The sequence below is a fragment of the Phascolarctos cinereus genome, unplaced genomic scaffold, assembly GCF_003287225.1.
Source record: "Phascolarctos cinereus isolate Bilbo 61053 unplaced genomic scaffold, phaCin_HiC Scaffold_1;HRSCAF=81, whole genome shotgun sequence".
Lineage (NCBI taxonomy): Eukaryota > Metazoa > Chordata > Mammalia > Diprotodontia > Phascolarctidae > Phascolarctos > Phascolarctos cinereus.
This window is the reverse complement of record NW_027555514.1, coordinates 175,905,776-175,923,297: the sequence shown is the minus strand read 5'-3', so window position 1 is coordinate 175,923,297 and position 17,522 is coordinate 175,905,776.

The following is a 17,522-nucleotide window of genomic DNA, read 5'->3' as shown; positions in this document are numbered from 1 at the left end:
CACGGGTCAGGGAAGTTGGCAATATTGGTAAAAAATAAAAAGTGGCTATTGCAACATTTTTTTAAATGCACAGAAGAGAACAGATGGATGTTCAGAAGGTAGTATTAGACAAGCAGGATACTTATTAAAGTAACATGTAACATTTATTATATCTTTTTAAAAATCAAGCAATATGAAAATAGAGTTCATAGTCATATAGCATCTTCTTTTATGTTTGGTTTAGTGTGTAGAATTGCCCTTTTTTCTATTTAAGTTCAGAATAAAAAAAACTTTCTTGTTCAAAAAGTAAAACAGTCACTGAGCTGGTCTATGATAAGCTTTTGTTTCAAAAGCAATGACAGAAATGTTTACAGAGCACAACTGAACCAGAAAAAGTGATACAAGGAATACTTCTAAGAGAATTCACAGCAGTCTACAACAAAAGCCCCTGTTCTGACATCTTATTTTATTTACTCTGGATTTCTTTCTTATCATTGCTTTTTTGGAACTTCTATTTCTATAAGCATAGAAGGCTCTTTAACTTAGATGCCTCAGTCCATGATGTAAAGAGCATCTAGGCCCCAGATCACTGAAATGCTCAACAGTAATCATTTGTCAGGACTCAGGTCATGTTGTTCTAAAGCTCTTGTTTGCCTACCCACCAATCAAAAGGTGAACCATTGTGTGTGTGCAGGCCAGGTGCGATGCCACCTTTCCGTAGCATGCATGTATTATTTCATATAATACTATAGCTTACAAGCCTCCTTGGTGTGTTACTGATTCAAAGAATTCAAGTGGTATGACCAATGGATCACATTCTCTGTTTACTTGAATAAGATTTATTTAAGCATATACAGATGTAGGGAGAAGTTAGGTACCTTGAGATGACTTTGTGGTCATGGCTACTCCACATGATTTCCTTGGCCCCAAGACGGTGCATCAAACGGTGTCCAGAATTTGGTTCACCCAGGTCTGGATTCCTATTAGAACTGAGGGATCTCCCCTTTGGGAAGCGTGTGTGTCTTAAAGTGGGTCTTTGGACTAAGGATCATGTGTGAAGGGGACTTGGCTTAAGCTCACTCCAGTCAAGGTAATATTTACCCCCTAAACTGTTTTGTCTATTCTGGGTTCAAAGACTGGGCATGTTCCCCAGTTCAAGTACTTCATGCATGCTAGGGAACGTTGTTATGGATCCAGGCTTCTGCAAACTTACAAAACAAGGGAAATCTTTTTATTTTGGGTATTGGTTGGACTTGCTGGTAATTTCTATCACTTCTAATCTTCAAATTTCATGATCTTGGCTTCTCAAAGATTATGCTAGCACACAAATTCTGGCATGGCATGCAAAGTTGAAAAAGTATTGGCATGGTGAAGGATTATATTTCTACTCTGGGAAGACCAATTTAAAAATTCAGACTCCTCACCATAAGGTTGGTCACTAGGTGACTTTTATTTTTGGCCACAGTAACTTATTAAAATTATCCACTCAAGTATGGAGGGGTCATGTTTTATGTCAGTGAAGGAAATACCCACGCCAATAAAAATCATGAATCTGTTGATTATAAAGTGAAATCAGCATTTGTTCCCTGATTTTGACAATTACTCAGGTTGGGTTAAGAAATTTACTACTGTATAAGAAGAGCTGTAATAAAACTACTCTGGAAAGAATTTTATAATACGTGATATGTTTGGAGAAAAGCATAAATATTATGTTAGTAGTCTCTCATTTTATAATACTACCTAAGTCTTGATACAATTTTTACTTATTCCTGTGTGACATAGATAATAATTAAAATTTGAATAAGTGGTCCAACAATAAATGATGACAAAGCATAAGTCTGTATCTCTTAGTATTCAGGTTATTCTCTTGTTTTAAATTAGGCTCCTTGAGGTATAATCTTTCCCTCTCCAACCATTCTAGTCAGTTCCTAAGGCTTATTGATTTTATCTCTGCAATATCCCTTTCATGTGACCCCAACTATTCTTTCCCCCTGACATTACCTAGTTTACATCCTCATTACCATACACTTGAATCAACTAAATCAACAAGTATTTATTAAGCACCTACTAAGTGCTAAATATTCATATCACTTTATATATACTATTGCCAGAAGAGTCTTCCTAATGCAAAGCTCTGATTATATCATTTCACTGCTCAAAAACTTCCAATGATTTTTCGTTACTTTTAAAATAAAGTCTAAACTCCTTAACCTGGTTCTGATTTCTCTCTATGACCTGGCTTCACTGTAATCTAACTTAATCCCATCAAGAACATACTATGTTCAAGACATTCTACTGGCTGTTTGGAATACAAAAACAAAAAGAAAAAAAAAGTTCCTACCCTCAAGGGGCTCATGTTCTACTATGTGCATATAACATTGTTGTAGTAGTAGTAGTTGTTATTGAGTCATTTTTCAGTCCTGTCTGACTTTTCATGACCCCATTTAAGGTTTTTTTGGCAAAGATACTAGAGCAGTCTGTCATTTCCTTTTCTAGATCATTTTACAGATGAGGAAACTGAGGCAAACATGGTTAAGTAATTTGCCCAGGGTCACACAGTTAGTAATTATCTGAGGCCAGATTTGAACTCAGGAAAAATGTGTCTTCCTGACTTCAGGCCCAGCACTCCATACATTGCAACACTTATTTACTCATGCATATAACATACAAACAGATAAACAAACATGGTCATTTGAGAAGGGAGAGAGCATTGATAGCTAGGGGAATCAGGAAGGACTTCCAATAGGAATTGGTACAAGAGCTAGCCCTTGAAGAAACTTAGTGATAATAGAGATGTAAGGTAAGGAGTGACTCCCAGACTTGGGGGATACTGTGCTGTATTACATCCTATCCTCCAATTCTATTCCTCATGTTGTCTACACACTAGCCAAATCAGACTACTTGTCATCCCCTGAATATGTTCTTCACATTCCAGCTCCCATGACTTTGCTTATACCATTCCCTATGCCTGAAATTTCTTTCTTCCTCCCCTTTCTACCTCCGTCTCTGGCTACTGAAATCTTACCCATCCTTTAAGGCCCAGCTAAACTGACACTTTCATTATAAAACCTTCCATTTTAGTAATGTTTATAAATAGCACTTTGCATACATTTCTCCAACTTGGAATTACCAAAGTAATCTTCCTAATGCACTAGTGCTATCACTTCCCTCTTTTTTAAAATTTTTTTTAAAATTTTTAGGCAATTAAGGTTAAGTGACTTGCCCAGGGTCACACAGCTATCTATGTTTGGTCTGAGGCCAGATTTGAACTCAGGTCCCCCTCACTTTAGGGTCGGTGCTCTATCTACTGTGCCACCTAGCTTCCCCTATCACTTCCCTCTTGAAGAAACTTTAATAGTTAGATCCCAGTTGCCTACCAGTTAAGGCATGAATTCCTTAGCATTTAAACCCTCTATAATCTAACTTGATCTTACCTTTCTAGGCTCTTTTCCTGCCCATTTCCTTTGACCATTCTGTGTTCTAGACAAATAGGAAAACTAGCTCTGATCTCATTTTTCCTTATGCTTCTGTGTATTTCGCTCATACTGTGCCGTCGATATGTAAATTGGACTTCTATTGCATGGCCTGTTGTTGTTGTTCAATTGTTTTAGTCATGTCCAACTCTTCATGACCTCTTTTGGGGTTTTCTTGGCAAAGACAATGGAGTGGTTTGCCATTTCTTTCTCCAGTTTATTTTACAGATGAAGAAACTGAGGCAAAAAGGGTTGCCTAGGGTCACACAGCTAGTAAGTGAGGCTGGATTTGAACTCAAGTCTTCCTGACTGCAGCTAGGTGGCATAGTGGATAGAGCATTGAGGCTGGAGTCAGAAAGACCTGAGTTCAAATCACACCTCAGCCATTTATTAGCTAGGTGACCCTAGGCGACTCACTTAACCTCTTCTTGCCTTAATCCACTGGAGAAGGAAATGTCATACCCACTCTAGTATCCTTGCCAAGAAAACCCCATGGACAGTATTTGCATGCTATGGGCCATGGGGTCACAAAGAGTCACATACAACTGAATGACTGAACAACAACTGCATGAAATATTTTTAACTAAGTATAAAGAATACAAAAGAAATTTAACAAAATTGGAAAATTCATGTTTTATTGCTTTCAAAGAGTGAGCTTAGCTCCCAAGGATGACTACAGATGAGAATCAGGCAAAGAATGATAGACTGGCTAAAGTTCTTTATAGTTATTTCAAACACATTATGGTTGTATATATTAGGAATTCTTTCCAGTCCACTTTTAGCCCAGTACTGTTAACACATCGGTAACTTTCAAAATCTTGACTAATTCTTGGGTAGGAGTCTACATCAGCCAGTAAAACTGACTCAACTTCATGGAAGTAATGTAAGTAAAACTTATAACACAGTGGTCTGTTATATGCAATGATGCTTTTCTAATTTAGGGTCAGAATTTAGTTCTTTTACCAGGGTTTTCAGTTAAAAGACAATATGGCAAGCTACTCAAATAATGTAATCATTCTCCCCTCATTCCATCCTTTCTCCTGAAATAATAGGTAAGCAGTGACCTAATGCCCTAAAAGACTTAATGTCCTCATGGAACTTAGAACATTTGAGTGACCAACTCAGGGTGTTCAGGTCTGATGCTCCCCACACACCCATTTTAGCTTCCTCCCTTGGGACTATTCCCAAACAGGATATCCTTGGTTTCTTGAACCTAAGCCTCCTTTTCCTTGAAGAAAAATTACCTCTGAACAAACATCAAACATACAGCAAACTTGATTTGAATTTCTTCAGTGAAGCTGGTCTAGTATTGGCTGAACTCTTTTTTTGTGGGGTCAGTGACCCACCCCTGGAGGTGGCTAGGTGGTTCAGTGGATAGAGTGCTGGGCCTGGAATCAGGACGACTCATCTTCCTGAATTCAAATCTAGCCTCAGACACTACTAACTGTATGACCCTGGGTAAATCATTTTGCCCTGTTTGCCTCAGTTTCCCCATCAGTAAAATGAACTGGACAAGGAAAAGGCAAAGCACTCCAGTATCTTTTCCAAGAAAACTCCAAATGGGGTCATGTAGAGTTGAACGTGACTGAACAACTCAATAATCGCAACAAACCCACCCCTGAGTAAGCTGCTTGGGGAGCAGTAAGACCAACTTTCATATCCTTTTCTTGTCCATATGACCTACCACTATTTTACTGATTGACCAGATAAGTTGTGTCTGAGGTCCAAAGAACACTTGGGCTAGCCTAGTGTAGTTAGTGCATTTCATAGCCACTGCAACTTTCATCACTGCTTCTTGAAGTAGTTTCTCCAACCTTGGCACAAACCTAGAGATCTTCACTCAATAGGTAGTTGGGGTATTTATCATAATTACCCACTGTGCTTTCAGTGTCACCAGATTGACAAATGTCTAAGTACCCACACTGAAGGACATTCCATCTTTGAGGTGCATCGGATGTTAGAAGTAGAGCCAGTTGGGCTCTCTAATAAAAGATCAAATTTTCCTTCATCAGATTCTTACCATTTCTGCAACATCTCTGTGGTATTTTCCAGATCTGGTCCATAGTCTTCCTCTCCATATAAGTGAATGCTCTACCTGAAATCACCACATTTGTCAATAGTGGGTCGTCTGAGGATGTCTTGCTTGCCATCAGGTGGATGGCAAAAGAGAAAGGTGTCCCATTTCCTTCCTTGAAGAACTTCATCTTGCCTAGTAATTTCTTTCCATAAATAGAAGGTTTAGTAACTAGTCTACAAGTAATTCTTTTCTTCCAGGTATTTCACCTGAAGGCATCTGAAGCAAATTTATGGTTTCTAGCAGTTTACATAAGGCAGCAACTGTATTGTCTCCTTTCCTGAATGAATATATTCCCTAATAGATTATAATTCACTCTAGCCCCCAACAAAGGGTGTACAGCAGTTCATAGTCTTTTCATTGATGTTTTTTCATAGTTCATAGGTATTCCCCAAATGTGATACCTTTATGCTGCATTATTAGATGTTGTTTTCTATTATGGTTATTTGTGTATGTGTCCTGTCTTGATACAAGACAACATACTCTACAAGGAAAGGGACCATGTCTAATCTAAACTGTGTATCACACACAGTGCCTAAAACAGTGATTTTAATGCATCATTGGTGTTTAAAGAGTCAAGCTGAATTGAAATTTTGTACCATCATTAAGTGTGATCCAAAAAGCTTATCAGCTGACAAAGCCAAGGAAAAGATGTTTGACATCTTCCACATTTTGGAGTTGTACTTATCTTCTAAATACAGCCATACTCCATTCACTGATGAGAACCTCACAAAAATAATAAGGCTATTTGAAGACAATCTCTCTGTCTTTATTGTTGCTACAATACAAACACCTAGCATAATAGTCAAATTCATATTAAAGGAGTCCCAACTCTTATTTGCCAGTAATAAAAATATAATTAATTAGATAGTTTATAACTGCCATTAAGACTAATATAATCAAAGGATATTCAAAAGAGCCTTTTATACTAAAAAACTCTTTATTAAAAACTAATTTTCCTACCCCATTTTCAGACCTAATTAGCAACTTTTCTAAAATTCAGACCTGATCACATCCTCCTTCATACCAATTCAAAAAACTTCTGAGGGTCCCTATTATCTCCAGGATCAAATATTAAAATCTGTTGTTTAGCTTTTACAGCCCTTTAAAAAAAAAGTCTGCCTGGTTCCTTCCCACCTTTTTCAGGCTTCTTACTTATTTTCATCCATGTGATCTAATGACACTGACCTTCTTGCTGTTCCTCAGAAATTCCTCTGGGAATTTTCACTAGCTTTCCCATGCCTGGAATTCTCTCCTTCCTCATTTGGCTTCCCTGACTTCCTTTAGGGCCCAGCTAAAATCCCACCTCCTGCAGGAAATCTCAACCCTCCACCCCCTTCTCTACCATGCCAGTACCTTCCCTCGATTATCTCCAATTTATCCTGCCTATATCTTGTTTGTATATAGTTATTTGTGTGTTCTCTGTCCCATTAGACTGTGAAGTCCTTTAGAGCAGGGATTGTTTTTGCCTTTCTTTGTATTCTCAGTACTTAGCAACAACTTAGCATAGTGCCTGGCACACAGGAGTAATTTAATAAATGCTTCTTGACTTGCATGTTTTGCTAGTAATATCACAGACTAAAAAATGTGCTTAGTTACTAGGTAAGAAAAGGATTCAGATTCTTTTTTTTTTTTTGGTAACATAGTAGGCACTTAATAAAAGCTGGTTGAAACTCTAATGAATTACATTTTTAAAAATTTGGATTTTCTATTCTTCTATTCAATAACTGGAGTGGTAGAAGGGGCAGCTCTTACACATTTAACCTGGGCAAACCTAGCAAGAGCTGGGGCTTATGCTTCAGTATAGTGAGTCTCATGGAAGGCTTTAGTGAAGTACAGGTATGAGAGTGGTAGTGGGAAGAGGAAGCCATGGATTCCTCAGCAGTAGCATTGGAGGAGAGTGGAAACAACAGAGTCCCATCCAGGGTGCTTTCCCAATGGTAGGAAATAGCATAAGAAGTCTGAGAATAGTATGGGAGGAGGGAACAAATATTTATTAAATTGGAGGAGTGATTTGGCCTCCAGCAAAGTGGAGGAGGCTCAGAGTAACCAGAGCTCTCATCCTGGCCTAATTTCCCAAGGGTAGAGGAACTTTTAGGAAGATCAAGAAGGAGCAGGATTGCCTCCAAATCATGGTCAGGGTAAGGGAGAAGGGGAAAGTTCAGAGCCATATGAAGCTTTTCTGATGGAGATAGAAGAGTAGCCTTGTCCCTGGCAAGACAAGGGAGCATCTGAGAGCATTCTGAGACTCTCCTAAGGGTATTGAAAGATTATTCAAGGAAGAGGGGAGGGAGCCTGAGAAACATGGAGACACAGACACAGTTATCCTGCGGCAGAAGGCTAATTCAGGCAGGAGAAGAATTGGTGTAAGGGTAAAGAGTTAAATTCCCTCCTATTTTGGGTCATGGAGGGGTGTCCTGGTGGGCCAGAAGATATCCAAAATCTTATCAGCCATGGGTGAATGGAGAAAGACATGGGATACCCCATGGGTAATGATTCTAGGGTTCCCCAACATAGGTCAGCATGAGAACTGGTAGGTGAAGTGGCCACAGTAACCCCTCTACCCTCACGAGCAAAGAGATGATGTTATATGTGAGGTAGGGTCCATGTCTCTTGTGCCAATGAAGGTAATGCAAGGGCAGCTAGGTGGCACAGTGGATAGAGCACCGGCCCTGAATTCAGAAGGAACTGAGTTCAAATCCAGCCTCAGACACACAACACTTACTAGCTGTGTGACCCTGGGCAAGTCACTTAACCCCATTGCCTAGCCAAAAAACCAAAACAAAACAAACAAAACAATGAAGGTAATGCACCAATCAGTTAATGCTGGTTCAGATAAATAAGAGTAGTGGGACACAATGGCTCTGTGGAAGTAGCTATATTTCCAAACCCAGTTGATGTTTCCAAGGATTTTTTTTCTTTGAAAATTTTTTTTCTATTTTTTTCTACCTTTTCTCCTTCCTTCCTTCCTTCCTCACTTTTTGATGTTTTGGAAAAGGAAGGGACTGGGAAGTGTTCCTGAATCAGTGAGAACATTAGATTCTCTTTTTACTCCACTATCATGCTGGAGATTCCTTTTCTAGCCCTCAATTGTTTTTATTGCAAAACCAAAACTGGATGCCAAAAGAAACTAAGCCTATGAAATTCATACCATTTTTCTCAGCTAGTTTGATTTATTATTTGTTTGTTATGCTAGTCTGACTGAGCCAATAAAGTGCTAACTGTGTTAGCTATGTCAATCTAGAAGTTTTGCTCAAGGTTTGAATTTGAACTAAAGAAAGAATTCATTCTTACCACTTGGTTGAGAAGGCTGTTTATTAGCAAGGATACCCAAAGGGCACCTGTACACTTTCCCCACCATCAGTCTGGTCCAGACTAACAAGCACATTATCTGGTTCTGGTAGGAGGTGATGATCTTTTGTGAAGTAAATGCTCAGTTGGGTGGTTGATAGACATAGTAGTCAGTGTTATAGTTTAGTCTGGAATCCACCACCACTAAGGACTCTGCCCTTGATGTGGAGCTGCCCAAAGTGAGCCCAGGGGACAAATTAGTTAAGGCTTAGGTTTGGCTCAAGTATGGAGTTTCCCTCAAAGTTAGAAGGTCAAAGGTGGGAATAGAAAGGAACTTAATATATAATGTAAATCAGGTATAGAACAAATGTTTATTTCCTCCACACAAAAGAAATGCTTAACCTAAGGGAATCACAAGAACACTTTAACAATGACTTAAGCAAGCAGCAGTAATAACTCATCAATACCTCAATCAATTCCTTTTCCAGGAACCTGATGCTTAAAACATCAAATCACAAAATTTTTTTTTTTGCAAGACTATTGAATTGATATCTCTCCTTCACCTTGTTTCTATATTATTGGAATAAATTTCTCCAGGCCAAGTTCTCCAAGCCTGGCCAAGTTTCAGGCTCATTCTTCTTGGCAGTGGTTATCTTCTTAAAAAGGAGCTGGAGTAATTTTGGATGGCTCATCCCAAAGTCTAGTCAGCACTAAGAGCCAGGGGATCCCCATTTTTCATACTCAAAGATTGTCCTCAAGATAGTACACTTTCTTCTGCGGATTGCTACTCAGTCACCTATTCTCAGGAAACTCAAAAAAGAAGAGACAGTTGGGGCTTCAAAATCCATTCTCAGACTTTCTTGGTTCAACTTTATCTGCTATGTATTTGAAACTTTCAAACTGCTAGGATGGAGAAAGGGCAGCCCCTCCCTAATCTCACATGGGAGAAGTTTAAAGACTCCTAACACACTTGGAAGATGGAGGAAAAGAGATAGAAGATGGGATCATTGACTTTAAATTCTATGGAATGAATGGGATAAATATCTCTCAGTGGCCAATTCTTGATGCTGTATGAAGATAATTTTGATACCCCTACCCAATACAATCAGTATTTTCTCAGTTCATTGTGATTTAATGGGTATTAGTAATAGGTAGGATAGAATTAAGTCTGATTTAGTTAACTCTTTTAGCGTAAGAGTTATGTAGGTTAGAGTTAATTAACCCACTAGGTATTGATAGTTATATTACTTATATTTGATTCAAGGAATATATTTTTACTTTGTTAATTAGGCCTATATTGTATTAGAGATTGGGATAGAGACCTGCTGTATTACTGCTAGGCCTCCCCCATCCCCTACTCTGATGTGTGTACTGTGAGAGCTAGGTTTGAAAAACCACAGTTGCCTTGTTATAAATGTGCATTTTACACTTTTGCCCTGGACTATTGCTAGCAGGTGGAAAGCTCCTGCTGAGATGGACCGTGAAGGCCCAAGAATGGCACTGACAAAAACTTATGATGATGGACATCTTTCTTGGCCAAATATGGGATGAATTTCCTCCCTTTCTCCCCCTTAACCAATCATGTGATTTCCTCTACTTCTGGAACTGATCGATCAGGAATTGTACTGCCTCATTCCATTTTTAGAGATCTCTCAGTATCTATTAAAAAGGTCAGAGTTCAAGCAAAGGGATCATTGACCGAGAGGAAGGTTTTGGATACAATTGCATCAGTCTCCCTAATAAATTGATTGATCATGCTTGGAGTTCTGCCTCAGTAGCCTTTTGTTACAGATTGGAATTTTGTGGCCCACAACTGGTACCCTTTGTAGCCATCAGAGAACCAAGAGAACAATAGTATAGTGAAATGATGCTTTGGGACACATGTATTATAGAATAACTAACTACATATGGTAGATATAACTGTTAAATTAGAAGATTTTTCCTATTTGACAATTTTCCTTCTCATCATAACTGCATTGATTTTATTTGTGGATAGAGCTCCAGGCTTGGAGTCAGACTTGGAGTCAAGAACACCTGAGTTTAAATCTAGCCTCAGACACTTACTAACTATATGGCACTGGGCAAGTCACTTAACTTTGTTTACCTCTGTTTTCTCGTATGAAAAATGAGCTGGAGAAATAAATGGCAAACCACTCCAGTATCTTTGCCAAGAAAACCCCAAAAGGGGTCACGAAGAGTTGGACATGACAGAAACTACTGAATAACAGCACCAAATTTGAATTCTATATAAACATTTGTGCTCTTACTGCATTTCTTGTAAATAATACATTTTTGAGTTTTCCTTTCTGATATCATTCTCCATATAATGAGTTAGTTCATCCCATTCACATTCATCGCTGTGATAATTAGGTTTGTTTCCCCCTGCACCACTTTCAATTATAGTATGTTTTTTATTCTATGTCCACAAATGATAAAGAAAGGGAAAGAAGAATAATATATCAGCACCAGTATTCTGTAGTTGAAACAGTCTATCTTACTCTTTTTCTCTACCCTAGACCAAAGCTACAACATTAGGCTTTGCCCCTTTTCTCTAATTTTTGCCCTTCCACAATCCTTCCCTAATTGAAACTCTTGCTAATTGGAGTTTGTTTTGCTTGTGGCTCTTTCTCCTCTAAATCCATCCTGTCTTTTAAACCCCTTAATCCTTTCTTTTCCTGTTCCAGCCAAGTTCAATTCCCTGTTTACCTTACTATGTTTCTACACTACACTCTTTCCTAGCAACCTTTATTTGCCAAGATCAGATAAGAGTTAGGCAGTCAGGTAGGTAGGAGGAAAACCAGGAGAGAGTGATGTTCCCCAAACCTAGAGAGAATAGAATATCAAGGAAAAGAGGATGATCAACAATGTTAAAGGCTCCAGAGAGGTCAAGGGGAATGAGGACTGAGGAAAGACGACTGGATCTGGCAATTAAGAGATTATGAGTAACTTTAGGGAGAACAGTTTTGGTGGAATGATAAAGTTGGAAGCCAGGTTGTGAGGGTCTAACAAGTGAGTTTTTAAGAAGTTTAAGAGTGAAAGGAGAGAAAGTGGGGGAATGTATTGTAGATGGCCTTTATGAGAAGTTTAGCCACAAAGGGCAAAAAAGATATAGGATAATAAAGGAGAAAGAAGGATCAAGTGAGTGTTTTTTTGAGAATGGGAGGACATGGGCATTTTCTAGGCAGTAGGGAAGGAGCCAGTAGACAGGGAAATATTGAAGATAGGTGATAAAGTAGGGATAACAGAGGGAGCAGTCTGTTGGAGGACATAGGATGGAATGGTCTCACTTGAACAAATAAAGGGGTTAGCCATGGTAAGGAGTAAGGTCATTATGTGAAGGAAGAGACAGTGGCAGAAGGCATCTAGTGATAGGAGATGAGGAAGAAGGAAAAAAGAGTTCATGGTGAATGGCCTCAACTTTTTTTCCTCTAAAATATGTGGCAAGGTTCTCAGCTGAGAGGGTGGGAGGAGGCAGACCATGAGAGGCTTGAGGAGGGATGAAAAGGTTTAGAAGACTTGCTATAGAGAGTGGGATAGTGAGTTGATTAGGCAGGAGTAGAAGGATTGCCTAGTAGCAGTGAGGTCTTAGTTGAGGTCTTATAAATTCATAGTGTACCCAATCAGAATAGTTGTATGATTTTCTCCACCTTCACTCATTAGCATGTATGTAGAAATGAAGACTGTGAATGATGGGAATGATCCATGGCTGATGCTTGGCAGGATGCAAAGAGCTATATGATAAGAGGGTCAGAGACTCAAGAAAAGAGGACAATATAGAGTTGAGTTGGTTCATCAAAGGGTTAAGATGGGGAAAAGAGGGGAGAGTGGATATTGTAGGGGAGGTGGTCTGAAAAAAAAACCAGAAGGTTCAAGGAATTGGAGGTCATGGTGTAGATGAAGAGTAAAGTTTGGCGAAGGAAGCCAGAGTGAAAAGTAAAGTCGATAGATTATGGTCAGATAGGTGAGTTTCAGAATTACTGAACATGGAGTTGGTGCATTCATGGATGATAGCAAGATGAAGGGTATGATAATCTTTGTGTATGGTTGAGATGAGGTGGAGGACTAGGTCATGGGAAGTGAGTAGGCTGAAGAAATGAGTAGTTAAAATGTTTAAGAGAGATTCTTTATATATGTATATATGTGTGTGTGTGTGTGTGTGTGTGTATGCATGCATGCATGCATGCATGCATGTATGTATGTATGTATGTTAAAGTCTACAAGTATGAGGACAGAAGTTGGAGAGAAGAGGAAAATTGTGAGTATGGTACTTAACTCACTGGAGAAGGAAGAGGCTTGACCTGGAAGGCTGTAGACAATAGCTACCAGGATTTTTACAACTTTGGTAAGGTTTTCTTTTGTCCTAAGTTGTTTATTATCTTCTCAAGTTTTTCCTCAAGAGCTTTAATTTGGCAATTTATCTCTTCCTTTACCTTTTTCCTTAATTTATATTAATAAGTCTTTCATCTACTTTTGGAATAATTGTGGCCAATCCATTCTTTTTCATGGTATTCTACTTACAATTCTCTTCTTCTTATAAGCATTTCTGTTCTTCTGTTTTATCCTGAGTTTCTCTTAAGGCATAGTATCCCTTCCCTGTGTTCAGAATTTTCTTTCTTTTTTTTTATTTTTTAAATCTCTCCAGTAGAAATTATTAATAAAGTTTCCTCTTACTACCCCTTTATGTTTCTTTAGAACTTCTCTTGGATCTTCAGTTACTAAGATTGCATTGGCAGTGTGAACGAGAAGCCATTTCCTTTCCATTTCAGTCCCAGCACCATTCCTGACATTTCTACCTTGTCCTTGTGTGCTTACTGGTTATTCTTCCCTCCCTATCTTCTAGCTTCTCTTTATGTATTGTTTTCCCACATCAGAATGTAAGCTTCTTGAGGGAGAAAACTATTTTCCCCTCATATGTGTATTCCTAGTGCTTAACATATTACCTGGTACAGCATAAGTGCTTAATAAATGCTACCTACCTATTTATCCATTCATCTATATATCTTTCTTTTTATCTATATCACCTCTCAACATGGGCTTAGGGCCAGATTTAGATGAAAGAGAGGTGACCTATCTTTTTTCTTGGTATTGATCAAAGTGGTTATCTAAACCAATAGGCTGGGCTTTTATTATTGTTATTTTTCAAAAGATTACCTTATTGTAGATTTTCCAATAATCTCTTTTGTTTATAGTTCTTATATTTTATGCAGAGCAGCTTTTTGTTCTTGATGTAGGCTTCAAGGGAGTTAAGTTTAGCTGGAACTTTGCATGTCATCACCTTGCCAGAAATCTCAATAAATGCTTGTTAAATTGAATTTATTAAATTCTATGTATTTGGGATAATTACTTATGGCTCATTTGTACCTGGTATTATTTGTAAGGACTTCATTTTTTTTAGGCAGTTGGGGCTAAGTGACTTGGGTCATACAGGTAGTAAGTGTCAAGTGTTTGGTCTGAGGCCGGATTTGAACTCAGGTCCTTCTGACTTCAGGGCTGGTGCTCTATCCACTATGCCACCTAGCTGCCCCAAGGTCTTCATTTTTTAAACACTGGGAGAGAGTGTAAGGTGGGCAGCTTCAGGAATATAGGACAGATCATCATTTCTGCCATGTTTCCCTCCAATATGGCTGATTAAAGCTCTAAGGCAGGGGTGAGGAACCTGTTACCTCAAGGCCTCATGTGGCCCTCTAGGCCCTCAAGTGTGGCCCTTTGACTGAATCCAAACTTTACAGACAAATCTCCTTAATAAAAGGATTTGTTCTGTAAAACTTGGACTCAGTCAAAAAGTCACATCCAAGGACCTAGAAGGCCACAAGTGCCCTCGAGGTCACAGGTTCCACACCCCTAGTATATGGTAATTTTGAAGACCTTGTGTGAAAGAATGAAAGTCCTAAAACTAGCCTTTATCTGAAGTTATTGTTGTGCTGATTAACTGTGTTTGTGAATTTGACTCCAAAACAAACAAACAAACAAAACTAGGTGAAATATCCTGGGCTGTGGACTGCCTCACAAAAGAATAGTAGATATTCTTTGAGGGGAAGTAGCCCATCTGAAATTCATCAGAAGAGCACCAGATGGCAGTAGCAACTCAACAAAGAAGAAACTTGTTTGGGGATTTTCAGTAGTGTCCAACTCTTCATGACCCCATTTGGGGTTTTCTTGGCAAAGATACTGGCTTACCATTTATTTCTCCAGCTCATTTTACAGATGAGGAAACTTAAGCAAACAGGATTAAGTGACTTGCCCAGGGTCACATAGTTAGTAAGTGTCTAAGGCCACATTTGAACTCAGGAAGATGAGTCTTCCTGATTCCAGACTTAGCACTCTATCCATGGTACCACCTAGCTGCCAAAGAAGAAGCCTAACAGCATAAGAAAAGTAGCAAGTGGCAGCTTCAGAGGCTTTCTGAGTCACAACTATAGTGGTGTGTGAATTGTCTGCAATATGAGTATTTTCTTTACCATTGATGGCACAGGAATCTGTGAGAAAGTGTACTCTAGTGGGCACAAATGAGAACTTTTCCTTATTATTTCACTATGAAGTTTAATTAAGGGTCTTTGCTCTGAGCTAATATGTCCTTTGATTTGCTTTAGAATAAGGGAAGCACTGGATGGAGGTTCATGAGCTGATATTTTGAATATATACTAACCCAAGGAGGATCTTGCACCTGTATGTAGCTCTCTAGGATCTAAATGGGAAAGTCTTACACTATTATTTTTGATATTCAAATTATTGCACTTTAAAATTATTTTTATTATTAATGAGAAAACCATCAAGCACAAATATTTCCATACACAAAGAAGTACGGAAAATATGGCATTTACTTGGAACAATTAATCTGCTGTATACAGCTCATTCATTTTAATATATATTAAATTTAGGTAATAATAACATTTCTATGGGCTAGATGACTTCCTACTGTGGAAGGAATTATTACTGATATTTGAGTTGGACTAAATGGCTATTGACACCCTTTCAACTCTGACTTTGTGTGATTCTGATACCAATTAACATAAAAAAAATTCTTTCTTCCATCCATATTTCCTTAAGTAGAGAAGAATCTATTTTTAAAATTTTAATAAATATTTTTCTTTATGTATTGTATTATTGATTTAGGACTTTAAAAAATCTAGATATTTCTAAAAGCTTTCAATTTCTCATTTAAATGTGATTTTTAAAAAATTGCAGTGGTAAAGAGAGTAAATTACATCAAATCTATGAATGATGGTTTTTGTTGAATGGAATTATGTTATACAATATTCTTTTAATGTTAAAAGTGTCTGAACATATTGATATCTAAATTTCTTTTTAATTAATCGGCATTGGTTAAAGTTACTAAAGTCTTTGTGTGGTTTGCTTCAAGGCAATACCTAATTTATGAGAAACAAAAAGAAACTTGACTTGAAACAGAAATAGAAATGTAGGTTTAATGGACTACCTGAACTTAGTAAACCTTCAAAAACAAATCCTGGTGTATAGAGTTATGATCTGTTAGGAACTTCTCCAGTGTTGTTTTCTAACAAATGGCTTTTTCCTTAAATTCCCCCAGTAGCCACTGGGCTCCAGGTTTCACTTGGTAAGTGGCCAGGAAGTTGATGTTATCTCTTTAGGAGTTGGAGTGGGGATCTCTATATGCAGACTATGAGACTTTCTTGTCTGTGCTTTCAATATGGAGGGATGCTCGGCAGTACGCCTCTGAAAGCCTTCTAATGCAATGCTAGAACTAAGCAACCCTAATATCAATAAATAAGTCCTCAATAAATACTTGTTGAATTGAACTGCTAAGTTATGGTTACATTTACTTTTGAAATGACTGATAAATGTTTTACCCCAATCCCATTTGACTGAAAACAAACAGAATAGTTGCCTCCTTTCTAAATTGCCTGTGGAATTAATTACTTTGGCTATTAATGATATATTTGCTATATTTCAGTTTAGAATGTTTGGCAATATAAATTTGGCCTTAAAGACATAAAGTAACTATCCAGATATTACAAATGTTCAGGTTATAATTATTTTTTTCTTTTTCTTTTTGCTAGGCAATGGGGTTAAGTGACTTGCCCAGCGTCACACAGCTAGTAAGTGTTATGTGTCTGAGGCTAGATTTGAACTCAGGTCGTCCTGAATCCAGGGCCAGTGCTCTATCCACTGCACCACCTAGCTGCCCCGGTTATAATTATTTTTAAGTAGGATGTGGTTCAAAGCCAAGAAAGGCTTACTGACCATCATATATGCATAATAAAGACAGCAATTTGAATAAAAGGATTGAGATAGAGCTCCATGCCTAGAAGGTGCTCAGCCTAGCAATCTTTTTATTCTCCTTTTTCATTTCCATTCATTTATACAGGAGGCAAAAAAAAAAATCCAGACTAGAGAAAATGAGGAGGGGGTGTTGTTAGATAGTCTTAGTGATTTATTGGAGAAGCCAGATATGAAAATGATAATGACTAGGTAAAGTTTGGGAATGCTGGTTTTGGATTACATATTTTTTAACTTCTGAAGATGGAACTGGAAGACCCTGAAAGAGGGGAACTATGGCCTGAGTTCTATAGGGTATGGATAGGCTCCTTTCAGAGACAGAGCGAGCTACCATAGAAAATAGTTATGGATTGGAGATATGGGCTTGCCTTTTGGCTAGGTTCTATTTTTTCCCAGGGTGGGGACAATAAGCAGCAGTTACTAGAATTTTTTAATCATAGGTTGGGAGC